The sequence below is a fragment of the Poecilia latipinna genome, unplaced genomic scaffold (assembly GCF_001443285.1).
Source record: "Poecilia latipinna isolate Pla-1442-1.1 unplaced genomic scaffold, P_latipinna-1.0 Scaffold2512, whole genome shotgun sequence".
In the NCBI taxonomy this organism is placed as follows: Eukaryota; Metazoa; Chordata; class Actinopteri; order Cyprinodontiformes; family Poeciliidae; genus Poecilia; species Poecilia latipinna.
Genome location: NW_015115128.1, coordinates 70806 through 77719, shown reverse-complemented (window position 1 = coordinate 77719; position 6914 = coordinate 70806). Strand labels below are relative to the sequence as shown.

General features: G+C 40.5%; 1 protein-coding gene across 2 annotated transcripts in view; it reads left to right on the top strand.

The window, feature by feature from the left end:
• The first annotated feature begins 1655 nt into the window (after positions 1 to 1655).
• Positions 1656 to 6914, top strand: part of rell2 (RELT like 2) — a 39555-nt gene continuing 34296 nt past the window's right edge. Inside the window, exon 1 of one of the 2 annotated variants that reach the window (XM_015019959.1) lies at positions 1656 to 1885. The gene's annotated coding sequence lies outside the window, so the exon portion shown is untranslated. The remainder of the gene's footprint in view (positions 1886 to 6914) is intronic. The other variant, XM_015019955.1, reaches the window with a different exon arrangement.

Here is a 6914-nt window from a genome sequence, read left to right as displayed (position 1 = left end):
GCATATGAAACTGGTGGGTTTGGTACCTCAAAAAAGGTTAAGAACCACTGACTTTAAAGCTTTGAGACCAGCTGTGTTACATCCTGGCATCACATCTGCAGTCTGACTGACAGGACGGTTTGGAGGAGTATCGACAATTTTGAAGAGAGATGTAAGAATAAAGCCTTATTTACTGAAAATCTCAGTCCTCCTCCTGTTAAATGTCTTCCCAACACGATAATGAACATATCAATCCAGTGGCTCAAGAATCTACTTTGTTCCATTCAGTGGAACGGCCGCTGTAGACGGCAGCAGGAGGACAATCTGACCACTTGTTTCTCACCTTCTTACTCTTCAACTTGCATTATTTACTGTTATTTCAGCTTTTAACTTTTTGTGTTCTCTCAGCTATTTTTTCCTAAATAGAAGTTGCACCTGTGGTCTGGGCATTCCGTTTGGCTTCCTGTAGGAGAGCATCAGCTCAGAGAATGCTGCCAACAACTACTGCTATTAACTTTTTACTTTTCATGAACAAGCTCCTCTCAGTTCATCTGTTTCTTTTTTGTGTCTCTGCTTTGTCTTCTCAACCCCCTCAACCCTTTGTGGCAGATGGCTGCTTGTACTGAGCCACGCTCTTGTTCTGTTGGAGGTTTCTTCCTGTTGAAGGGGAGTTTTTCCTTTCCACTGTTGCTACATGCATGTTCAGTTTAAGGGATTGCTGTAAAGTGAATGACACAACACAAACAATTGTTGGTCCAGAAAGACTGACTCCAAGCAATCTTAGATAGAAACTTTTTAAACTGATTTGAATAATAAACTAATCTGAATAATAAACTGAACTTAATGATAATAACTCTGATAACTGGGATCAGTTGGAATGTGTTCTATTAAATTTAAATTATGCTTTTTTTATAAATTGCTTGGAGACAATGTTTATAAATTGGTGTTTTATAAATAAACTGAATTGAATTGTATTGTTACTAACTTGCCTTTTACATACAAATGTGATTTTTTTTTAGCCAGTTGGAGAAAGTGTTACAGTGGACACAAATGACCTTGCCCAAAACGCTGAAGGTCACAGAGCGATAAAATCACAGATTATAAGCAAAGGGAAGAAGAAAATATGATATTAGCATCAGAAGATTTTCTAATATTGTGCAGCCTCATGCATGCAAGGAAAGAATATGTTAACTTACAGAAGCTGCATTCTGGGTGCCAACATGCAGCTAATTCATCAGCGTCACATCGTGAAACTCTGTTTGACCCATAAGAAATCAACTGCAAAAAAAACCTGTAAGAAATAAAAACAACAAGCTCGTTGAATATTTGTTAGGTTACTGTTAGGATGCGAAGTTCACAAGCAATGAAACCATCAAGTGACATTGACTTTACAGTACTAAGAATCCCAGCTGTTGGTTCATCTTCTAATAAGAATAATTAGAAAAATGACCCATCTTTACAATGTTGTCCTCGGGTCAAAATGACCCGAGGACAACAGGAAGGCTAGGAAACAATGAGGTATCACATTCCAAAGATTCTCAGATATTATTTTAATAAACCAACATGGGAATGTCTCTGATGCATGAGCCAATCAATTACTTTCTGTTTTCCACGCAGGAGCGGAGCCCTAAGCAGCTGAGGGGAGGGAGCAGTCTATTTATAAAAGCCCAGACCGCAGCAGAGCTGAAGCGAAGCTGCAGCCTGGCCGACTCTGTCTGGATCCGCAGGTCTGTAGCGAGAGCAGCCCGGAGAACACATCCAGATGCCTCCCCGCTTCCTGCCCTCCTGTTCTCCCCAGCAGACGCACAGCCGCGGCTCCCTGCCTCCGCGCAAGCAGAGGCTGCATGCATGGGCAGCATCCCTGCAGCGGAGAGGAGGGGAGCGGCCAGTCCGGCCTGAGTGACAGGTAAGCAGCTCCGTCTCTGTCCCGATAAACTGCTTCATCAAGTCATTAACCTTCAGAGCCTGGGCCGCGGTATCACCGGCTCATAGCCCCTGGGGTCGAGTGAACCAGGCGCCGGGCGGGGTGATGATGCTGTGAAAAGGTGATGGTGTACGCAGAGGCGCAAAAAGTGGGTATGCAGCGTATGCAACGCATAGGGGCGCAGCACCAGAGGGGGCGCCAAAACCCCGTCTGGAGGGGGCGACCCGCCGATTATGCTTTCCCATACACTTCAGCGCGCCTCACGCTCCTTCACCTCTCGCACATAACGTGGTACATGTAGCGAGTTTTACAGTCCACGTAGCGTCGCCTCGGGGGGGTGTTAAGCGTCGGTCCTTCACCCTGAAGTTCCTTCCCCCGGGGGGGGGGGCGATTTATGTTTTCGCATCCACCTGAATAATGTGCAGTTGCGCCACTGGGTGTACGGCTGGAAGGACCTGGGACTTTTTATGGATGCCTAACAAGGAAGTAAACCCCGCTAGAGCGATCGCAGCCCGGGCTTTGCCGCTCTGCAGCTTGTGCTTATTTTATTATCTAATACCAAAGTCATTACAGGACAGACTGACCTGACTGGTAGATTCGGCTTTGGTTATATCTGATCATCTCACTCAGGGCAAATATCATGTTAAGATTATTTGCTTCTGGCTGATATAATGTTAACGGCTGTTCGAAGAACCTCATAACAAGTACTCATCGTTGTCAGAAAAATGAACACGTGTTTTACAGAACATTTTGTTTCCAACAGAAGAACAGACAGCAGCTGACAGCAAACCTGCCAAATGAAAGCTAATCATGCATTAGATTATTACTAAATCATCATTTTTAATCAAGTTAACTGGAGGGTCTGAAATTAATCACATTTTAATGAAAAATTAAAATAGGCTATTAACAAAATAATCTACATTTTCAATTCAAAAAGCCTATTTGCTCCTAAATTATTGAATAAATAGACATATGAGCTCCAGAACAAAAATATTTGTTGTTTTTAATTTGTTATTTTTCAGCCATCAGATTGATGCAAAGTGCTTTCAGGATTCTGGTGTTTCTTGGAGGCCCTGATCATCCCTGGAACCTCTTCAGAAATGTGGACTGTGGACGCTGACATGTTTAGCATTCAGATGATATTTTAGGCTTGATAGCTTCGTTGAAAGGCTAACTCCTTTTAGCACAGCTTGATTACAACAATAGTCTTTTCCAGCATTACATCAGGTTGTTTTTCAAAGCAAAAATGAACACTCAGTGGGCCAAGAGAACCAGCTTCCTCATCCCTTCACTCCTGTTACAGGATGTTGTTTGTGCGTCAGATTTGCAGGCCTGCCAGAAACATACAAAGGTTCCAACTAGAACTATTGTATGTATTAAGAGAAATGTGATTAATAGCAATAAAATATTTGATGTAATAATTATTATACATCAAAGTCAAGGTTAAGCAACAATATGTTTTTCTTTTTCTGCACAATGAGAGCAACACCGTGCTGTACATTACATAAAAATAAGAGGAAATGAGTACAAAAATGTTTGGTTTGTGGCAAAAGAGAATCCATAACTCACAGCAGATCTATGGAACTTCATCAGGAAAAGGAATGTCTCCTTTCTCCAGGGTTGGTGTCTTGGGCTGAAAGCAGCATTGTGCTGTGCTCTTTGGTGATTTGCTTAAAGGTGTAAGACGTCATTAATCCCAGAACTAAAGCAAAACGCATAAATATGTAAAAATGAAATGATAAAAAAAAATTGACTAATAAACTGCAGATATACAGTTAAAATGAAAACACATCATCTTAATTACAAAAACTCAACTAAATCCCAAACTAACAAAAAGTGTTTAGTTCCCCTTATAAAACATTGATGGTTTGTGCTCCTGTCTGCTCTTCAGGAAGAAGAAGGTTGTTCCACAGGTCAGGGCTGTGATATGAGAACACTGACTCACTGTTGGGTTTGTTATTAAAATGTCTCTTTCAGAAAACCTGATAGATCAGGATGCTTTGTACAGTAAACACAAATCGCATAACTGTGTAGGACTGAAATAATGGATGACTGTGAAGGTCGTTGGATGCTGTAACCAGCGCAGAGACTTCAAAATAGGACAAATATGCCCTCTGTTTTCCTTGCTGAATTCTGGATTAGCTGCAGAGAGCTGAAACAACTCCAATTTAATCATTTTGTCTTCTTCGTTCAGATTTGCCCTCAGTTACTGTGAATCTGATCTGTTGGCCACAAAAGTATGTTGCTAAGAGTAGACGTTAAACTCAGTGTCATTCAGATGACAAAATATGGTGATGTGAATGGAGGAAGGGTGGTGTGGGAGGGGGAAGTGGAGCTGCAGTGGCAGAGTTCATAGACTTCCCACAGGAAGTCAAGTCAAATATTTATCAGATGGTACTGGTATTACTGCTGTTGATCGCAGGCTGTAGTGTCTTTCATGCAAGCTTTTCCAACAGTTTAACAAGACTTTCATCTGCCGGTTCCTGCAGAGACAATGATGCTGCAAAAATAAAAATGATCTTTCATAAAATGCTGTATGAGCAAAAGGCATTAAAGAGCAATTTGCACGATTTAACTAAGGATTATAACTAATGAATTCAAAGGGAAAGTACAGGGTTCCTTTATGTAAATATAACCGCTGAAACATTCATTTGTACCTCTCTCCATTAACCTGATAAAGGTGGTGGGCCGGTAGGTGGCCTGCCGACTAGCAGGGCCTGGACAAACTAACAGGAAGCCCAGACAGTGATCATGAGTAGCATGTAGAGGATGTATTGTATGTGAATGGAAATGGTAATGGGGAAGTACTGCCGATCTGACACTTGTGTTTTTATGTATTTTTTGCTTTTATATATTTATTTATGGCTATTGTCCTTTTTGGACATGCTGATTGTTGTACTGCAGTTTTTGCCCCTGCTTCCTAGACAAATTTTCCTATGGGAGAATAATAAATGATCTTATTTTATTTGCCTGAAGATGAAATGTTGCCTTGGCGGTCGCCACGAGGCCGGAGCAGCACTGAGCTGTGAGGGCAAGTTGAGGCTGCTTGCAGCTTGAATATGTAATTGAAGTTGAACTCTTGTTATTGTAACCAGCCAGTCTGGAGGATACGACCTTCAGCCAGCTAACAGTCAGGTATCTGCCAACATCCAGTGACAGCAGTCAATGGTTACATACATTTTCCAGTTTTTACTTTACTTCATCTCTCAAAATAACAACCCAATGCTATAGATAACATTTACTGCAATAATCAAAATGTTACATCATTTTTACAGATATATAAATACATTTTCTATTTGAATGCATTCTTTTGGATTATGTTATCGTTTTTGTTGATTTTTTGTGCTGTATATGAAACTCATAGGCTCATATCAGATACCTTGTATTACTTTTGTTGGATTTGTATGATTATAAATACTATTCAAATATTTGAAAATGATGATATTACAGTACATCTTTTTAGGAACAGAATGAAGAGAACAAATTAAACCATACATGTATCAGTTCCTACCGGCCCACCTATAAACATCCATCCACTGTAGGATGTTTAATTGACACAGAGAATGTCACTTTAACCTCTGAGGTTTTGATTTCCATCAGAAGTTAAAGTTTAGTGTGCGTCTGCCATGCTAAAGTGTGACCCAGTCATAGCTGTTGTGAATTTTTCATATGGTTGCTGTTTCGCCTTGCCTAAAGTTGTCTTTCTGCACGCCAATGCAGAAAGACAACTCTCAACATCAAATCTCAAAGGAAAAGTCATGAGAAACCTGACCTGATAGCAGGAAACCACTTAGAGTTAGCATTGTTAGCATGGACGTGCCACTGGTGTGTGTACAGAAGTAATGTGAAGCAACCGTGTCAACATGGAGCGCAACCAAGTAAAACCTTTACAATACGTCGGTTTGCACTGAGACACATTTAAAAGCTCAGCATATCGTCACGGCCGGCGCTGTGCTCAGGTCTGATACTTTATTGTGGCTCAGTGCAGTGCCTTCAAACCACATAAGGATCCATTTGCATTAGGACATATCCTACAATACAGCCAGTGTTCTGACTGGTAAGCATATGTTTCTGTATTTCCTTTTCATGCCAGAGTTTTAGCAGGTTGTGGAACCTTTTTATGCTCTTGCAAAGGAAGTGATAGTGATAATGGAAGCGATACTGCAGGTTCAGAGATCTATGTGCTCTTATGATTTAACCAGTGTGATGATGGAGGTGTACAGTAGTAATCTTACAGGGAGCCAGGTCTGCAAAGGTAAAACACAATTTTCTATTTCTTTACTCTCGAGTTCTATTTTACAAAGCTTTCTCGTTTGATATAATGTTGGAAGCTTTTTTGTCCTTTTAGAAAAACAACAACAACAAAAATACTGCTTTGACTGAACGTAACATAATCTCTTGAGAATACATTTTAGATCTATTTTAGTTCCCTCTTCCTGCAGAGTTCTTTAGTTTTAAAACTGATCAACAAATTTGTTTTTCTTCTCATCAAACAAGGAGTTTCAGTTACATGTTTCACTTCCAGGCATCTGAAATGGAAAGTATAGAATGGATGTTAAGAAGAGATTTACAGTATGTCTGATTCTATCCAAATGGGAAATAATTAAATAAATAAGCCTAACACTCTTTGGTACTGCAGCATGGGACATCTGAGCTGTAAGCAGCCGTCAGATTGTTGGAAATGTTAAATGAGTTTAGAAAGCAAAATCAGTTTACCTGCTCTGAGATCCGTTTGGGGTTGTGGGCTGCAGGTAGACGTGTAACTAATGCAGCAGCAGAAGTTTAACATCTCTCCACCATGATCAAACTTTAGCTTAGGAAACTCATGCATTTTAGCATCATGCTGTGCAACAATAGTTAGCACACTGCTATGAAATGAGCTAGTGGTTGAGCTTGAGCACCTGCCCCTTTTGCTCCTTACCCCCAAGTGCCCTTTTGGTCTTTTTTTTTTTTTTTTTTTTGGTTTTTTTTTTTCTTAAGCCCTCTTTTCACACAAACCTTTGGTAAAATT